This window comes from Diadema antillarum, unplaced genomic scaffold, assembly GCF_040938485.1.
Source record: "Diadema antillarum isolate AM-2024a unplaced genomic scaffold, OU_Dant_1.0 scf00000137, whole genome shotgun sequence".
NCBI classification, from domain to species: Eukaryota; Metazoa; Echinodermata; class Echinoidea; order Diadematoida; family Diadematidae; genus Diadema; species Diadema antillarum.
Genome location: NW_027271026.1, coordinates 1,898,986 through 1,910,576, shown reverse-complemented (window position 1 = coordinate 1,910,576; position 11,591 = coordinate 1,898,986).

Sequence of the window (11,591 nt, the reverse complement as noted above, 5' to 3'; positions counted from 1 at the left end):
ATAAGATATTTTTCTATCGGATTTCTTTTAACCATTTTAGATAGGTATATAGTGTGAAACATTGTTCAAAAAGCCCGGACCCGACAAAAGATTGTGATTCAGCGTGATTCCTGGTTGGCATTCTGCATATAAGCAGGATGTGCGCAGTGTACTCAGTACATCCGAACGAAGAGTCGCTACAATGTTGCGCAATGTGATGTAGAATGTACAGCACCTTTGTACCTTACGCTTCGTTATATCAAAGCTAGATCATTGCTTTTGCAGTGTTGCTTTACATACTAGTCTATGTAAAAATGTCTTGCATTGCCAATAAAAAGACTTGACCTGGGCTAATTCCTAACTTTTCCATGTACATATAATACACACACACAAACAAACACGCACAATTAGTTTAGGGGATGCTCTAAAGTGCAGATTTTGGACATCCTTTCCCCGCTGGTCACTTCGACGCCACCTCGCTGGTCATACCTCCCCCAGTCATGAACATAAACCCACACCCTTGCAGTGGCGGATCCAGGGGGAGGGGCGCACCGGGCGCACCGGGCGTCCGCCCCCCCTTTAATTTCCAAAGCGAAAAAAAAAAAAATAATATAGCTTCAAACGGCAGTTTTGGGACAGTAAAATGTCAACATTTTCAAGCTCGCTCGCTCCTCTCGCTCGCATTTAGTCGTAATGCCATTCTCCTGAAGTTGCTGCCAGTAATTGCCGGCAGTTGCGCCTGGTGCGCCCCCCCTTAATTTCCAAAGCGAAAAATTATAGCTACAAACGGCAATTTGGGGACTGTAAAATGAGTATATGAATATAAGAACGACCCAAGTCCATGGAAGACCATTTCGAGTAAACTAAAAAAAAACCATATAATAATTAACATTTACATTAATTGTTGAGAGACCATTTTGTGTGGTGGACTTGGGTCGTTCTTTGATTCATATACATGATATTCTGCTATAGAGATGAGAGAAGGATGAGAGAGAGCGCTATTATATGAATGTAAGAATGACCCAAGTCCTTCATTCTTACATTAATATAAGATTTAACTCATTCATTTCAGGCACTTCCGGGGGGTAATTGGGATTTATCATTTATACACAAGATGAGTCCATGCATAAGCTACAATTTCCCATGTCAAACTGAATTTGGCCAAAAATTGGACTTGGGTCGTTCTTATATTCAGGTCTTCAAATGTCAAAATTTTCAAGCTCGCTCGCTCCGTTCGCTCGCATTTAATCTTTATGCCATTCTTCTGATGTTGCTAGATACCAGTAATTGCCTGCAGTTGCGCCCGGTGCGCCCCCCTTAATTTCCAAAGCGAAAAAATATGACTAAGAACGGCAGTTTTTGGACTGTAAAATGTAAAATTTTCAAGCTCGCTCTCTTCCCTCGCTCGCATTTAATCGTTATGCAATTCACCTGATGTTGCTGCCAGTAATTGCCAGCAGTTCCGCCCGGTGCCCTTCCCCCTTAATTTCCAAAGCGAAAAAATATGGCTAAGAAAAGAACGGCAGTTTTTGGACTGTAAAATGTAAAATTTTCAAGCTCGTTCGTTCTGCTCGCTCGAATGTAATCATTATGCTCTCCTGATATTGCTGCCAGTATTTGCCAGAAGTTGCGCCCGATGGGCCCCCTTAAATATAGAAATATACCTACAAACGGCAGTTTGTTTTTTACTGTAAAATGTCAAATTTTCAAGCTCGCTCGCTCGCATTTAATTGTTACCCAATTCTCCTGTTGTTGCTGCCAGTAATTGCCGGCAGTTGCGCCCGGTGAACCCCCCCCCCCCACCTCCTTTATTTCCAAAGCGAAAAAATATGCCTCCAAATGGCAGTTTGGGGACTGTAAAATGTCAAAATTTTCAAGCTCGCTCTCTTCGCTCGTTCGCATTTAATTGTTATGCCATTCACCAGATGTTGCTGCCAGTAATTGCCAGCAGTTGCGCCTGGTGTGCCCCTTAATTTCCAAAGCAAAAAAATACGGCTACAAACGGCAGTTTTGGGACTGTAAAATGTCAAAATTTTTAAGCTCGCTCGCTCGCTCGCTCGTATGTAGTCGTTATGCAATTCTCCTGATGTTGCTGCCAGTAATTACCGGCAGTTGCGCCCGTTGCGCCCCACCCCTCCTTTATTTCCAAAGCGAAAAAATATGGCTCCAAATGGCAGTTTTGGGACTGTAAAATGTCAAAATTTCCAAGCTCGCTCTCTTTGCTCGCTCGCATTTAATTATCATGCCATTCACCTGATATTGCTGCCAGGAATTGCCAGCAGTTGTGCTCGGTGCGCCCCCTTAATTTACAAAGCAAAAAAAATATGTCTACAAACGGCAGTTTTTTGGACTGTAAAATGTCAAAATTTCCAAGCTCGCTCGCTCCGCTCGCTCGTATGTAGTCGTTATGCCATCCCCCTGATATCGCTGCCAGTAATTTGTCGTTTCACACCGTCATTCCATAATCCATTTATAAGGGATGCAACCCGCTCTCCGGCACTTCCACACCCTCCCCCCCCCCCCCCCCCCCGATGAAATCCTAGCTAACATTAAAAGTCTAGGGATTGAGAGCTTCCTATATTCCAAATGTCTGTCCAAAAAAATCTCGTAAACATTTAGTGTCAAAACGCACCCCCTTCAAAAAAAAGCTGGTGACGCCCCTGAATACTCGTTTTGATATGCAAGTTTCTTGTCTTACGCAAGTCCTCTGACTAAACGCTAATGCTTAGCAAGTTTTTGAACCGATACACATTCCCTTTAATAGATTCAATGTTCAAGTACAAACGTTTTGTTCCCTGTCACAGGAATTTTTCTCCGATTTTTGTTTGTCTTGTTACAAGTTAGGAACAGATCAAATTCCCTCAGTTCATTATCCTTGTTAAGTCTTTGTCGATGTAGCAGATTACCGGGTTCAATTGGTGTTGTTTTGTCCACACCCAGTTCGGAAGTATGCGGTTCTATACGTTTTACTTGCTGACACCTTCCCTTTACACATTCTTTTCTCTCTTTCTCTTTCTTATTTTTTTTCTTTCTTCATATTATGTCTTACGTAAGTCCTTGACCCTGATGTTGAGTAAGTTTTTGAACAGCTGCACATTGATAAAAAAAAAATCGCTGATTGATGTCAACACGTCGATAAATTGCTCAGATGTACATGTTTTATTTCATGATATATGCACATCTTTCTTAACCTGATCTTCTGTTTTTATTGAATACGTCAAAGTCTCTCAAATCTTTACCCTTTTGAAGCTCTTGGGTTTATTCGGTTTCATTCTGCATATTTCAAGTCCACTGAGACGAGACTCTCCCCGCCGCACTTATTTCTTTTCAAAATACAAGGTGCTCTGATAATGCTCGCTCACTATTCACCCTCTTGATCGATTATCCCACTCTCTTTTTTATCCTTTTCACAAAGGCCTACCTCATTCCGTGTATCTCGTTATAAATCAGCTGTTGATGTTTTTTTTAGCACTTATTGGCGGGAGCTCTACCCGCAACTGGGATTACACCCTCGTTTCATACGAGAAATTTACCTGTACTGTAGTGTATCGTGTAAGATCATTGTCCATTATGTGTATTCTCAACATTTTGTTCTTTTCTTTTCTATGTATGTTGTGTTTTATAACGAAGTGTAAGCCTACAGAGACATTAGCCATGTTTTATGTTTTCTTGATTGTTCACTGTTCCTCTTATTTCCTTGCCTCTAACTACTCTAGTACCCCTGGTTTTGCTGACAGCCAACTAGCCCGAACATTTTGTTTGTATGCCCGTGAGAGGCACTTACCCTTCATTGTCACACATGGCGCCAGCCTACCTTTTCACTTTGCGCAGAATCCGGTGCGGTATCTGCCGCGTCGACTTTGCTGTTATGCCTATGCTGGTTTCTTCCTGTTAGCATCATTTGCGCGCTCAAATGTCAGAGAATTTCTCATTCAAAATGGCTGAGGGGATAAATGCGCCTTTTCGTTCCGTATTGGATGATGAGTTTTTTGATCTATTTAGACCTACTACACCAGAATTTGATTTCCTAGATGATGTTTCTAATTCGCATACATCTTTTTATGATAAGTTAGTTGCCGATAATATGAACTCAACAGCTGAAGAAATGCAGTATGATTTTGATGATTTAACCCAAGCCCCATTATGTAGTTATGTTACTATGAATCAATTTAAAGAAATTCGTAAGGGTTTATGTAAAGACACATTTTCGTTGATACATTTGAATATAAGAAGTTTAAGTAAGCATTTTGATGAATTACAGTTATTGGATAACCCAAATAACCCTTTATTTACTGTGATAGGACTAACTGAAACGTGGTTATCTTCATGCCCCAAACGATCTTTCTCGCTTGAAGGATATAATGTTTTTGTGAATAACAGACCCGATCGTTCTGGTGGTGGGGTTGCCTTATATGTTTCAAGCAGTTTTGAATGTATTGTTTGTGAAAAGTTGAGTAAAATGAATGACATTGTGGAGTCCCTTTTTGTTCAAATTAATGTTCCTGGTAGTAAAAATATTGTGATAGGTATCATTTATAGACCCCCAAATTCTAATAACAAAGATTTTTTATCATATCTCACCGAGTTGCTCACAGATCCTTTATTTGCTAACTCAGAGTCCTTTATACTCGGTGATTTTAATATTGATTTGTTAAAACATACAACAGACAATATACCGGGTGAATTCCTTGACACATTCTTATCCTCTTCTTTTTTACCCCTTATTTCCAAACCAACTCGTGTTTCTAGTCATTCGGCTACTTTGATTGATAATATTTTTTGTAATGTTTTAACTCTCCCAGATTCTTCTATAATTTTGTCTGATATTACTGATCATTTTCCTGTTATGACGCATTTTAAGTATAATCATATTAATGTTAATTCATTTCATCGTCAGGAAAGGCGTAGAGTAACTCAAGAAAACTTGTTTTCTTTTTGTGCTTCTTTAGATAATGCTAATTGGGAATGTGTGTTTGATACAGATGACATTAATTTGTCTTTGAATAATTTTTTTGATGTTTTGAATAATCATTTGGATATATGTATTCCCAAAAGAAAATACAAACGGGGGAATTATAAAACAACACCAAGGCTTCCCTGGATTACAAAGTCCATTTTGCGATCTATTAACAGAAAAAATAAATTGTTTTATTCATTTAAGATGAAAAGTACTGAGCAAGCACGTTTGAAATACACATCATATAAAAATACCCTCACAAAAATATTACGTATAGAAAAGAAAAAGTATTATCATAAGCAATTGCAGAGATATAGATATGATATAAAAAGTACGTGGAATGTGTTAAAACAAGCTATGAATACATCTACCGAAATCTCTGGTATATCAAAAATTCGATTTGATGACAAGATTATTGATAATTCTCAAGATATTGTAAATATTTTCAATAAATATTTTACAACTATTGGAGAAGATATTGCTCAAGAAATTCCCAATACTGATAAACATTTTACGGATTTTTTGAATCAGTATAATACACATTCTATATTCTTTACTCCTACCACTAGGTATGAGGTTGTTGATATTGTTTCTGGTTTGAAAAATAAAAAAAGTGCAGGTTATGATGATATAAGCAATATGATTTTAAAAGGAGCAATATATTCTATTGTGGATCCTTTGGTGTATATTTTCAATTTGTCAATGTCAAACGGTCAGTTTCCGGAACAAATGAAAATAGCAAAAGTTATTCCTATATTTAAGAATGGTGACAACCTGGATATTAGTAATTATAGACCTATTTCTTTATTATCTTGTATATCAAAAATCTTAGAGAAAATTATATATAAAAGAACAATGAATTTTTTGAAGACGCATTGTGTTCTGACAAACTCCCAGTTTGGTTTTCGAGAAAAGCATAGCACCTCTCATGCATTTTTGAATTTTATTGATAAAGTAGCATATGCTTTAGATAATCATTCTCATTTGATCGGTATCTTCCTGGACTTCTCCAAGGCCTTCGACACTATTAATCATAATATATTGCTTTATAAGTTGTCCCACTATGGTATACGTGGGAAGGCCTTGGAGTGGTTCAGGAGTTATCTAACTGATCGTAAACAATATGTTTCAATAAACAATTATAACTCTGATATGAGAGAATTAATGTGTGGCGTGCCACAAGGTAGTATATTGGGGCCGTTGTTGTTTATTGTTTATATTAATGATTTATGTGCTTCCTCCCAAGTGTTATCATTCATACTTTTCGCCGATGACTCAAATGTGTTTTTTCACATGAAGATCCAAATATTCTTGTGCACACAGTAAATGCGGAGTTACAAAATTTACGAGATTGGATACGAGCTTATAAGCTGTCCCTGAATATCAATAAAACCAAGTATATGTTTTTTAGTAACACTTTAGATAATTTGAATATGGATATTTATTTTGATGACACTGTTTTAGAAAGTGTTTCATATACAAAATTTCTTGGAATCACAGTAGATGATAAACTTTCTTGGAAATTTCATATAGATTATGTTTGTAAAATTATTTCGCGCAATATAGGCGTCATTAACAGGTTCAAATTGTTTCTTCCCCAACATTCATTATTCATACTGTATTCGTCTTTGATACTACCTTATTTAAATTAAGGAATCTTGGCATGGGGAAACACGCATCAAACATTATTAGATAGGGTTTTATTGTTACAAAAGAAGGCACTTCGAATCATTTGTAATGCCGCTCCTTGCTCTCATACAGCTTCTTTGTTTTCTGAAAATAAGATTCTGAAAATTAAGGATTTGTTTTTATTTCATTTAGGACAATTTATGTATAGTTATAATAATAACTGTCTTCCGCTTATATTCGATTCTATGTTTCCTCGTAACCTGACATACCATAGTTACCCAACAAGACAGTCTAATGAATTTCATTTGCCCCTGCTTAGAACGGTTTTAGCTCAGCAGACATTTATATATACAGGCCCAAGAGACTGGAACTCCCTTAGTCCAGACATAAAAAATGCTCCTTCTTTGTTTTCATTCAAAAAAAAGATTGAAATCATTCCTTCTTAAGTCTTATAATGTAACAGAAAGAAATTAATTTTGTTTGTTTATTTTTTTCAGTAAGTAGGTTTTGTAAGCACCAGGATGCTATTGATTTTTCATAGGCTTGTTAGGTCGCGTCTTTCGCGGAATTCCGCATCGCATCCCCTGTTTTTCCTATTGCAAACTTACGTGCCTTCACAGAACAGATAATGTGTTCTGCTATCAGCAATTCAATACAATTGTATATATCACTTTCTCGTCGCTTTTAATGCTCTACACTTCTAATATGGCTAATAGTCTCTGTTGGTTTGATCTTGAATGTACCGATTGATCTAGGCTTTTTGTTCTTAGTTGTCTCGTCTCTTTACTTGTATTTATGCTTCTTCCCTTTCCCCTTTTCCACTTCTTTTTTCATCCCGCACACTTGTAGTTAAGTTTTCACCTTTTTTTTTCTTCCTGTGAGGTGCCCACGTTGTACAAGCATAGTCTTTTGAGTGGGTACCTCCACTTTTTTTTGGCAGAATGTATAAATATGTCTGTATGAAAAATGCCTAAATTTGTAATGATTATTGACAAATGCTATCCTTTGCTATCTATGTATCATTCCTTCAAACGTATGTCGAATTTATATTTTTTGTACATTCTGTTGAAAGAAGTGAAAATAAAACCTTTGAATTGAATTGAATTGAATTGAATCTCCAACAAGTTGTTGCAGTACCCGTCCACGGCGACATCAGATGCATCATGCATCAGTTAGCGTAGCGTTGATCTCGGGATGCACCAACATGGTGGTGTGTGATAACGCCTATGTCACAGAGGGCTTGTGTACTCTAAAGCCCGCCGCACACTACACGATTTTGCCCCGATTCACCGGTCTTAAGACCTTAAGACTAGAAGTGTGACGTCACAGTCTTGCCAGTTTCCAGTCGTACGACTGGGTCTTAGCGCCAGTCGTAGAGATTTGACATGTTGAATTTCTACGACTGGTCGTAGGCTTTCAGCCATTCACAATGCAGTAAAATGCAAGCGCACGCAGTGCGCACTACGCACGCTTTACAGTCGGGTCGTATAGTGTGCGGTGTCCTGTCGTACGACTGGTCTTAAGACCCAGCTTGGCTTAAGACTTTAAGACCAGTCTGATCGTGTAGTGTGCGGTGGCCTTTAGGCGTCCAGACTAACGGTTTGCCAGATCCTCTCTTTTGTTTGGACAGGAGGTTAGTCAGTGTAGCGAGAATGTCTGCGCAGTGAGGGATAAGCCGCCTGATAGAAGTTTACTAACCCCAGGAAACTGCGTAGCTGCTTGTAGTAGGCATTTATGATGTCCAAGGAAGTTCAATTCGCTCACACCAAACTCACTCTTGTTGGGACTGATGACAATGCCATACTCTCTCAAGCGGGTGAAGAGTTGATGCAAGTGATGCTCATGTTCTTCAGGTGTAGAACTGGCGACGAGAATGTCATCGATGTAAACATAGACAAAACCCATTTCTCGTGTCACCTCATCAATGAATCGTTGAAACATGAGAACTTTGTGCCGCATTTTTGAGACCCAAGGGCATGCGTAGAAACTCAAACATACCAAAAGGTGTCGAAATGGCAGTTTGGCAATCAGTGCCATTCGAGTGTTCTTCAGTCGCAATTGGAAGTCAAATATTTTCCCTTAAAAATTCACACGGCCTTCAAAAGCTGATATAGCAGAAACATTGGAAGGTTTCGAACAAATAGTTTGGCGTAGTCATAGTTACGACATGACGTCCATGATTTATTTAGAAACTTACACACTTCATGTGATGAAGTCATTAATACAGAGAAACCAAGATTTTCCAAAGCAATAAGAATCCCTGATATTATTTGTGTTATGAAAGTAAAGTAAATCTTTGAAATTTGTTTGTACTATAAAACACATAAACATTAATATCTGATACAAATCTGACAAATCCATACTTAAAATACATTACCTCGAACAAGAGAATGAACTACTAGACTGTTTTTATTTCAGTGTCTCACTCTTTTTTTTACTTCACACACACAATTCAACGCACACCAACACACACGAATGCCCATACACTAACACATTATACACTACACACACACGGACACAAACGAGCAGAACACACACACAAAAATCTTTGACACTCAAAACGTTTATGCTGCTCAAAGACCTCTATATATATATGCTGTTTCGTTTTCAACCATGGAGCCCTAAATTTTTTGTCATAACGATAACAGACTGTTTTTCCTTATATTCCTATCCTGCAAAATCATAATTTTGCATTTATACGATTATATCTTTCTGTATACACCTCCTTCTTGAGGTGTCGTGGTATGCTTTGTTTTGTATTGTATTTTAGTGCATTCGTCAGTGGTGTTCGCAGATACTTTGGTAGATAATAGTTTATATCGTACGGTCAGGCTATAGCTTATGTTTGGGAAAATATTTCCTCTAGTGCATAATGCTGCCAAAAAACATGTATGTAGTTATTTCCTAACACATTTTCATTTTGTACCTCATGGCCCAAACTATAACCTCTATTTTCAATAAGTTCCAGGAGCATGCCGGGTAAATTGTGAGAGCACGTACTGCTTGCTGTTCCGTTTACTATACCTTTACTAACTACATCTCAAGATCATAATATCTTATTCATATCACATTGTTTGAGTGTATTTATCTTATTGAAAAATGAAGAATTTCAAATAAATTATGTTTTAAACGTCATTGTTCGAAGAGAGTCTTGATGTTTTGGTGTCCCATCAAGCTTCTTGGATGTTATGTAAGCTTCTTGCCTTGTGACAAGCCAATAAGCGCACAATCCTGATGCTCCGCCCATAACCTTATTCCCCTTTGAGTTCCCTGTTAAAAGAAATCTTTAAATGCATATCATGTACTGTGGTTGTCTACCGGATCTCTGGGTAGTTCAGTGAAAGATCATCGAGAGATCCGCTAATTTTTACAGTCTCTCAGTGGTCACTTGCCCTACATGTGGAATGGGTGTGTCAACAAATATCCTTTAAGTGAATTCATCCAGCAACAAAGATCTTTGAATTGGGAATGTGAGTGTCGAGAGGCTTAATATGACAATACATGTTGGCATTCATGAAGCCTCTAGCATACTAGTGTATACGCTTCCTGCGTGCTTACCTTCCTTCTCACCTCCACCCATGATTTCATTAGTTTTATTTCTTCCTGTCTAGCCATCCATTAACATTATTTCTTGTATCAATCCGAACCAGACCATTAATCTACATTGGAACTTACTTGCAAATAAGGTACAATCTGATGAAAAGACGCAAATACCAGAGAAAGTATAAAAACAAACGAACAAACAAGCTAAAGAAAAGCCATACACAGACAGATAAAAAAGAAGAACTTAGCGATGGGAATCTTCTTTTAAGATAAGGTTTCCATCTCTGAACATTATCCGAGAATGTGAAGACAATCATATTTTATCAAAAGGTTATGGCTCGGTAGATATAGCAAAACGTGTTGAGTGAAAATACACAAATTTAATGCGACATGGTGTTAGAACATGGCGAGATACAAGAAGAAAAATCAAGAATCAAAATCAAGAAATCATTAAGGGAAAGCAAGGTTTGATTTGCAAAGACCATACAACGGTGATTGTTGAAATTAATATATGGGATCATACCGCAAATCATTCAAATCCTATTAGCAAAGTCAGCTACCAAAGCTTCTAGACAATAAATATTCTTTCACTAATATCATTTGTGCATGCCTTCCCAGAAAAGGGTTCCGACGACTATTCATTCAATCAAAAATAGCGGTATTAAAAACAAAACAATCAATGCAGTAGTTCACAAGTAATTGAATATTGAATACACCAGTATCATGTAAAACGGTCAAGAGATGAAGGTTTGACTGGAAAATGCCGGTATTCAAAACAAAAGATCAATGCGTTGATTCCCGGGTAATTGCATATTGAATCGACGAGTATCAAACTCGTCTAGCAAAAACTATCAAAAGATCTAGATTCGAGTGATTTGGTATTGACAACATTTTCCGTTACTTGCTATAGCAAACTAATTTAAAGTATAGTTTCATCTTTAAGCAGAGAGCCAGAAAAGAAAAGGGGTTTACGTGACATGTTTTGCGGGGGAACCTATTGAAATTTCATGATAACAAATAAATTATACATGTCTTGAAAAATATACCGTTTTTATTCTTTTGAATACACAACATTAAAATCATTACGATCAATAGGTCCCAAAATAAACCCCAGTAATTGCATACTGTATCGCCAAGTGCAACGTAAAAAGGTTAAAAAAACAACAACAAACTGTTGACCTGATTGCTTGTGTTGATGTAATCTTCAACCGCAAAATACAGACCCGCAAAATATTTGGCAAAGAAATTTCCTCCTTCCTACAGATTCAGGAAAGAAGATAGACGTTTGAATTTAAGGACGTGCTCTACAGAGGACACGTGATATTGAAATCCTATGATAACGAACATACCTTGAACATAATTTTTTTTTTTGCTGTTTTCTTCAAATATAAAGCACTCCGTCTAAATAAATTTCTGAGGTCGTTTCTCTACGTTACCTTTGTAGACCCGAATGGGAATTTATAAGAGAAAAGGGCACTCATCG